This window comes from Hyperolius riggenbachi, chromosome 8 (assembly GCF_040937935.1).
Source record: "Hyperolius riggenbachi isolate aHypRig1 chromosome 8, aHypRig1.pri, whole genome shotgun sequence".
In the NCBI taxonomy this organism is placed as follows: Eukaryota; Metazoa; Chordata; class Amphibia; order Anura; family Hyperoliidae; genus Hyperolius; species Hyperolius riggenbachi.
In genome coordinates this window covers 173,681,007-173,690,116 of record NC_090653.1, presented here as the reverse complement: position 1 = coordinate 173,690,116, position 9,110 = coordinate 173,681,007, and the positions used below count along the sequence as shown (strand labels likewise).

The 9,110-nt window shown below is 42.5% G+C and overlaps 1 long non-coding RNA gene across 1 annotated transcript; it reads left to right on the top strand.

Annotated features, from left to right (window-relative positions):
- The first annotated feature begins 719 nt into the window (after nt 1–719).
- On the top strand, nt 720–7,158 carry LOC137527190 (uncharacterized). The gene is made up of 3 exons (XR_011023162.1): nt 720–1,108; nt 2,734–2,860; nt 4,544–7,158. It is a non-coding gene; the product is annotated as an uncharacterized lncRNA (long non-coding RNA).
- The last annotated feature ends 1,952 nt before the right edge of the window (nt 7,159–9,110 follow it).

The following is a 9,110-nucleotide window of genomic DNA, read 5'->3' as shown; positions in this document are numbered from 1 at the left end:
GGGACCGGCAACGCTACACCATCCCAGATGTTCATTGGTCATGTTACTTGGTTGGGGTCCTGGAGTGTTGCGTAGTCATTTCCAATCCAGGATTGATTCATTTTAATTTGAGTCAGACGGTCTGCATTTTCTGTGGAGAGGCGGATACGCCGATCTGTGACGATGCCTCCGGCAGCACTGAAACAGCGTTCCGACATAACGCTGGCTGCCGGGCAAGCCAGCACCTCTATTGCGTACATTGCCAGTTCGTGCCAGGTGTCTAGCTTCGATACCCAATAGTTGAAGGGTGCAGATGGATTGTTCGACACAGCTACGTCATCTGACATGTAGTCCTTGACCATCTTCTCCAGGCGATCGGTGTTGGAGGTGGATCTGCACGCTTGCTGTTCAGTGGGCTGCTGCTGCATGGGTGTCAGAACATTTTCCCACTCCAAGGTGTGATACGTTAGTGGCATGCCTGTCTTTATGTATGGATCCTTTAATGTATGGATTACTGTTCACGTATATATGTTAAATGTGTTCTCTGTCTGGTACTGGATGGGTTAATTTGGTTTAACACAGCAACTGGAGACGTTGCTGTATTTTGTCTGTCCTTGTGCAGAGTAAGAACAATGAATTGCTGTGCAATAAGTTACATTTCTTACATTTGCTCACATTCTTTGTCCACAAAGCAACATCAAAAAAGCAACATGTTCTTCTTGCCCTTGGGTAGAGGAAAAACATGTTTTTGTTCACTGTTGATTGGCAACATGTGGTCTTTCTGCGCCTGCGCGCAGTGAGAGCATGTTCTGATCACGCGCTAAAATAGCAACATATGGTCTTTCTGCGCTTGCGCGGAATAAGATCATGTTGTGATCACGCGCTGAGGCAGCATCAGCAGCATGTGTTCTTTCTGCGCTTGCGTGGAATAGAAACATGTTCTGATTAGCTGCTTGTGCGCTTGCGCGGTTATGACGATTCTGTCCGTTAAAGGCAGGGGGAAAACACTTTGACTTTGGGATCTTTCCAGATGATCAGCAGACGTGCTGTTCGTGTATGTTCCAGTTGCTTCCCCTTCGAGGTCGCTGAGGTCCCCCGATTCTCCCTGGGTGATGTCTACAACAGCTTGGTAACGTGTTGATGCATACTTCTAATTACTCAAACTAACTATGATTCTGCAGGCTTAGATAATATTGTAACAGGATTGTAGAACTAAATAAACTATTCCTTTGAGTTGTGTATACATGTTTTGCAGCAATTTTGTTTATTCCCATCTTTGAATGGTGAGCGAAGTTAGAGGGTTTAAAAACCCTATTTGCTTAGGCAAAACATTAATTGGCATAGTCTTGGCAGGATCCTTCCTTTTAATTTGTTGAATTGTATGCTCAGATTTGGTTGATATTTTGCCCAGTGGCTCCCCTGTGCACCAGGAGTCATTGTGCAAAGTTTTGCAAAGTGAGGGTTCAAATCGATATATCTCATTATAGGAAAGAGATATTGAGATTTTGCAAACAGTTTCAATATCTATTCAAACAGAGGTAGCATTTAAGCTACTTGGCATTTTGCCAAAAGTTTCAAAGTGAGATAACTTTTGAACCGATTACCAGGGCGTACTTGGACTTGGGGTGCAGTCATACTTTGATGAGGGTCACCTCTGGTCCAAATCCCGCCCACTTGGCAGAAACTAAAAAATTCTACATGTTTAAAAGGATGGATAAAACGAAAAATGAAAGTGTAGTGGAGATTCCCGGCTGGTCCGGACTTCCCTACAGCATTCTAGTTCAAGAATTAGTGAATTGTGTGCCTGCAGAGTCATGGGAGAGTAAGTTGGGAGATGTTAAACCTCTAGATGTAGTGCATACTCTAGAGGGTGTGTGTCCCTGTTAAGTCAGGTGATGCAACTGCCTTAGGGCAGAGCCCCTTAATGTTGTTAATGTACTTAAGGGGGTCCCCGTTAAATCGGGTGATGTTGACGCTTTTGGGCGACGTAGTGGGATGTTGCTGACAGCTTACAGAAACGTTTGATAAAGATTGTGTGAGTTAAAAGAATCAGAAATCCTCAATGTTGTTAAATTACTTGAGGGTATACAAATATATTGTCCAAGCAGGAGTTATTAGAAATAGTGACAAATAGGATTCATATGTCTGGTATTCCAATGCTGCAAATGATGATTGGGTCATTTGTCCTGCGGATCTCATTTTTCAATCCTAAAATTAGACTTTTTAATTGAAATAATGAGAATAAAGAAGATCATTGGGGTTATCAAAATTGAAGAAACAAACATTTTAAATGTAACATTTTTAAGAAATGTGCTGGAGGAAGTAGTTGGGAAAGATACTCCTATGATCACATATTTTGGATTGTTATCAGTGGAGCAGGGAGCTTCTGTAAATAAAAAGAAGTCAAAATCTGCCACTGATCATTGCACAGAAATAGGACAGTGTGCATTTAACTGGGTTGAATATAAGTATATCAGGTTTAATAAAGTAATTGTTTTGGGGTTTTGTTTTTGTTTTCTTTTTTAGAAGATTTTTAGCACAAATGTGTTTTGTTGGATTTGAAAAGAATAGGAATAGCTGGGAGCTTTCTTCAGGTTGTTACTGCTGTTTTGTTCCTTTTAAGGAAAATCCCATACTCTTGATGATCAGAAAAAAAAAAACAGGGATGGGAAATAAGGGATAGAGAGTAACCTGACAGCGAATCTCAGCTTTTCCTACTAAGTTTTTAATACAGGCTGTGTCTTTGTTGCATAGATATGGAAGTATATTCTCCACAGAAACTTGGAGTGCTGTGTTTAAACTTGTAAAGCAAATTCCTAAAAGTGACAGTACCCCACTGCACTGGCAGAGTTAAAATGGTAATATAATCTGGACAAGACAGGTGGGTTAACTTTTGTTGTTTTTAATGAATGCTTTATATGGTGGATCTGCTATAGTGAGTTTTGAATAATTGTGTATTCATATGTCTGGTTTTGAAAGCATAGAGGAATGTTTGAAAAAAAAAACCAAAAAAAACATTTGTGTTGAGAGCTCCTAAGGAATGTGTGCGAGCCGGTGAGTGAGTATTTGAGATGCTGCTCTCCCCAGTAGAGGGTGCTTGGCACACATTTTAATAGGGGTACATGCTGTATATTGTTAGAAAACATTGACCTTTAACTCTTACTTCATAGGATATACTTGTTCTTTGATAAAATATAGTAGGAAAAGAGATGAGAGATTGTAACGCAACTGGCTTGTGTGTGACGGTGTGTGTGTGTCTTGTTTGGTGCAGCACTGTGTGTGTACCGTCCATTTAAGTTTGTTACTGAAGTCAGTGTTGAAATAAGGTTATGAAAATAATTGTATTTCAGCTGTGTAGTGAATGTCTCGTCTATATCAAATGGGCTTGGAAATGTATCAGATTTTTCTAAGATTGATTGATCGATTGATTAAGTAAGTAAGTATAGAAAGTTACGCAGTACATAGATTTTACGGGTCAGGGGGTGAAGAGAATGTGATATCTACGTAAGTTATGGTGCGGATGCTGAGCTAGTGAAATAGAATGATGATTGGGCAGTTATAGACCAGCAAAGATAATTGGCAAATAATACAGCTGATTATTTTGGGTTTTGCTAGAATTTCAAAACCCCTGCAAATACTCACATTTTAGATACAGGGTTAAATGTGATTATTCTGCTGATGTCAGGGTGATATCTGTGCCAGCAATTTTTCCCCTGGTTCCCTTGTTTTTAGCTATAATTCTGCAGGAGTGTTTACCTGTTGAGCTAAAGGGTTGTAAATGTTGTACTGACTAGCTGAATGACATAAGTGTCAGAATGTGTTGATGAAGTGTGAATTGAGTTGTTTCAAATGAACTGTGTGAAGTCTGGTTTGATTCTTTACGGATATAGAGAGAGTGTATTATATGTTCAAGAATACCTCTGTTAAAGATGCTAGAATTTATGCATATTCTGGTTTAGAATGATAAAATAATGCAATCAAACTGTGAAGATAACAGATTTTGTTTATACCAGGTCATTCTAATAAACCTAGGGGAGGTGCTGTGTATATACAGGCCAAAGAGTCATATAGCCCAGGTTCTCCTGAGGGCCCTTTTACACTTAATGCGTTAGTATGCATTAGTACGCATACATTTTTAGTTTTGTTTTGTTTTTTTGTTCCCAATGGCAGTATACTGCAAAAAAGGCTTACATTTTTTTTTCCTTCCAGTGTATAGTGTGAAAGAAGCCATAGGGGAACATGGACACTGGATTGTACATCAGTTGTTATTTCGGTTACAGCTGACAGCAGCTGATTAAGTGTAAAGGGACCCTAATTCCTTTATTTGTAGAGAGGGAAGCCTTTCAGTAAGGGGTGGTATAAATTTTAGTTCCACTAATGTGGTAAATGTTAGAGACAAAATTTGGGTTTAAGGACCAACTGGTCCTCCAGACAAAGCTGAGGTAGTTGCTAAAGGGAAGAACAAAACTTTACTGATAATTTAGTTTGAAAAAGAGCAGTGGGAGCATGTCCCACAAGGAAAATGTTACTTTCAAGAATGATTTATACTTGTTTGTATTTATAGATCGTTATCGTGCATGTTATATGCTTGGGCTCCTTGGTATCGTGTTGTTGATCGCTTCAGGGGTTGGAGACTTGGAGCCTGGACTCCGGGCACTAAGCTAGTGCCTATAGATTCAACTGCTTCCCAATGGATGATGATAAACAGCACAAAGTCCAGTCCAATCAGGAGTGCCGAGCTGGAGGCTGCTGTACAGTTGCTAATTTAACTCTTTCTGGAACTGTGCGGCAGGTGCCTAGTCCTGCTAAAAGACCACATTACCCATGTCCACTACAATTGGGTGATAAGAAGATTAAGGATGTAGGAACATTCTTTGCATTGCATCGAGATGAGGGGTATCTTAATATCTACCTGTGTTACTAGTTGGCACCTCAGCTTGAGTGGGGTTAAACATGTGTAAGGATGCTACTGATATTTTTTAAATGTCCATTCCACTACAAGGATTGCAATGTTTATTCGTGAACATTAATGTCTACAATTGATCCAGGACAGTTCGACATGCTCAAAAGACTGTTCTGCATACTCAGATAACTTTTCCTCCTTCAAAGACTTGTCCAAAGGGCCGTATTAAAAGATGATACCTTGCTTGTTGGTTATGGCTCTCTTACTGGAACTTTAAATGGCTTTGATATAGAGACTCTTGCTAATAGATTGCATAATGCAGGAAGTAAAATAAATGATGCTTTGACTTTACAGGCCAAATGGATGCCAACCATATACTATCCTGCTATGATTAGTGCTGGTGTTGATACAATGATTGCTGATATAACTGGTTCGTCTGTATATTTTACTAATCAGTTTGATACTAACATGACAATGTTTGTTGATTGGACTGTCTGTACATTGCAAACCATTTATCAGATTCAACAGAAATCCTCTATGCAATTAGCATTAATGACTGGTAATGAACAAGTATGGAGGTCAGTTTTTAATTCTTCAGTTCCCCAAGATTGGTGGATACATTTGGAATCTGAGAAAATGACATGCAATGATACAGTCTGCACGGGTATTATTGTAATGTATAATGTCACCAAAATGTCTGTCATGTCTAAATTTGTGGTCATGCCTTTGATTATGGGTGCTCCTGGTTTTCAGCACTTCTGGCAACCAGAGTTTTGATGAGCGTAATCAAACACAAGACCTTTCATATTGTGATAGTACCCTAGAAGGTACACTTTGTAAATTGCAGTCGGCAGTTTATGAACCTTGCCTTTTGCAGAATACTATTAATGTCTGCAAATGGACTGTCCTTCCATTAACTTATGAAATGATGGTGGAGATTGCTCCACAACAGATATGTTTGGTGACAAATGTTTCAGTAATACCCCATATGGTCACTCCTATTTCAGGGTGTTTGTCTAATGTTTCTAGCATAACTTGGCATAATGAAACTTTTTTTTTATTGCAGGGGGATAGGGAAACCTCAGTGGCTAAATTTTGGTCCCCAATTATGCCTGATATGCCTAATTGGGATTTTAACTTGACGCGGTTACATAAATTAATGAATGCTTCTGAAGACGTTCAGAAACATATTGTTTTATTAAATAAAACTCTTGCGCAGCATATTCTGTCTACCACTATTGTTGCTGATAAAATTGTGAAAGTTGACTCTTCTATTGCAGATGCCACATCACATCATTGGTGGGATATATTTATGGGATATTCTCCTAGTGCTACTTCTGTGTTGAATTTTGTTATTCATCCAGTACTAGTCTTATGTATTGTGATGTTCCTCATTACATTGTGGAACTGTTATGTGTCTTATCGGCTTTGCCGTCGGTCTAAGGTTAGGTTTGCAACATATGGTTCGTGAACACTAATCAAGGGCCGAATGTGATACGTTAGTGACATGCCTGTCTTTATGTATGGATCCTTTAATGAATGGATTACTGTTCACGTATATATGTTAAATGTGTTCTCTGTCTGGTACTGGATGGGTTAATTTGGTTTAACACAGCAACTGGAGACGTTGCTGTATTTTGTCTGTCCTTGTGCAGAGTAAGAACAATGAATTGCTGTGCAATAAGTTACATTTCTTACATTTGCTCACATTCTTTGTCCACAAAGCAACATCAAAAAAGCAACATGTTCTTCTTGCCCTTGGGTAGAAGAAAAACATGTTTTTGTTCACTGTTGATTGGCAACATGTGGTCTTTCTGCGCCTGCGCGCAGTGAGAGCATGTTCTGATCACGCGCTAAAATAGCAACATATGGTCTTTCTGCGCTTGCGCGGAATAAGATCATGTTGTGATCACGCGCTGAGGCAGCATCAGCAGCATGTGTTCTTTCTGCGCTTGCGTGGAATAGAAACATGTTCTGATTAGCTGCTTGTGCGCTTGCGCGGTTATGACGATTCTGTCCGTTAAAGGCAGGGGGAAAACACTTTGACTTTGGGATCTTTCCAGATGATCAGCAGACGTGCTGTTCGTGTATGTTCCAGTTGTTTCCCCTTCGAGGTCGCTGAGGTCCCCCGATTCTCCCTGGGTGATGTCTACAACAGCTTGGTAACGTGTTGATGCATACTTCTAATTACTCAAACTAACTATGATTCTGCAGGCTTAGATAATATTGTAACAGGATTGTAGAACTAAATAAACTATTCCTTTGAGTTGTGTATACATGTTTTGCAGCAATTTTGTTTATTCCCATCTTTGAATGGTGAGCGAAGTTAGAGGGTTTAAAAACCCTATTTGCTTAGGCAAAACACAAGGACACTGCCGATACCATTCCCTTTTGGGCACTAGCTGCGGCTTGCGTTGTTTGCTGCCCTCCTGGTCGTCCTGGGTTTGCGGAAGTCAGTCTGTCGGCGTACAACTGGCTAGAGGAGGGGGGGGATGTCAATCTCCTCTCTAAAGTCTCCACAAGGGCCTGCTGGTATTCTTCCATTTTGACCTGTCTGACTCTTTCTTCAAGCAGTTTTGGAACATTGTGTTTGTACCGTGGATCCAGAAGGGTATAAACCCAGTAATTGGTGTTGTCCAGAATGCGCTCAATGCGTGGGTCGCGTTCAATGCAGTCTAGCATGAATTGAGCCATGTGTGCCAGAGTCCTACCAGAATCCTCATCATCCTCTTGTGAGCGTTGTGATAGTTGTTGTGATGCATCATAGTCGTCACCTTCCTCCTGGTCTGCTTCTGCTGACCATTCGCGCTGAATTGTGGAAGTCCAACGTGCACCGCTCTGGCCCTCGTCAGTGGTGGCATGAAATTCCTGCTCCAACTCCAGCTGTTCCTCCTCCTCTTCTTCGTCATAGCTGCTGGGGCCAGCGTTCCCTGAGGCGGATGGCCTGATGTTGGTACCATCACGCTGATCGTTTTCTCCTTCAGATTCCCCCAGTTGCATCATGACAGCTGTTTCCTTGATTTTCAACATTGACCTCTTCAGTAAACACAGCAGTGGTATGGTAATGCTGACTGAAGAGTTGTCACTGCTCACAAGCAACGTGGATTGCTCAAAATTTTGGAGGACTTGGCAGAGGTCCAACATGTTGGCCCAATCGGATCCACAGAAGCTTGGCAGCTGTCCGGATGCGCCTCGGTACTGCGCCGTCATGTACTGGACCACTGCACTCTTCTGCTCACAAAAGCGTGCTAGCATGTGCAGCGTAGAATTCCAGCGCGTAGGGACATCACACAGCAAGCGATGGTGGGGGAGATTGAAGCGCTCCTGCATCTTGGCGAGTGCCCCCGAAGCAGTACTGGAATTTCTACAATGTTTGGCCACTCGACGCACCTTCAACAGAAGATCGGCCACGCCTGGGTATGTCCTCAGGAACCGCTGAACTACTAGGTTCATCACGTGCGCCAGGCAAGGGATGTGTGTCAGCTTAGCCAACCTTAAAGCGCGAATGAGATTACTCCCATTATCACACACAACCATGCCCGGTTTCAGGTCCAGCGGTGCCAGCCACAAATCCGTCTGTTCCTTTATTCCCTTCCAAATTTCCTCCCCTGTGTGCTGCTTATCCCCAAGGCAGATCAGCTTCAGCAACGCTTGCTGACGCATGCCAACAGCTGTGCTGCACTGCTTCCACGATCCTACTGCTGCTGGGTTAGCGTTTCCGGATGAGGTACAGCTTTGAGATGCGTTGGAGGAGAAGGAGTCAGAGAGGTAGGTGCTGCTGTTGTTATCCAGTTGGAGGGACGGAGGTGCAGCTGTTTGCGGCGTGGGCAACACCCGCGCCGTAGCAGGTGAGGAATCGCTGCCAGGCTCCACAAGGTTCACCCAGTGCGCGGTAAGGGAGATGTATCGACCCTGTCCGAACGCACTCGTCCAAGTGTCAGTGGTGAGGTGAACCTTGCAGGCAACGGCATTCTTCAAGCTTCGGGTTATTTTGCTGACCACGTGCTCATGCAACTCAGGCACTGCAGAGCGCGCAAAGTGGTAGCGGCTGGGAACCACGTAACGTGGGATGGCCACTGACATCATGCCCTTGAAGCTGTTTGTCTCCACCACTCGATATGGCAGCATTTCGCAGGCCAGAAGCTTGGCTATGCTGGCTGTTACTGCTACGGCCCGGGGGTCATTTGCTGGCAATTTCCTCTTGCGCTCAAACATCTCCGACACAGAC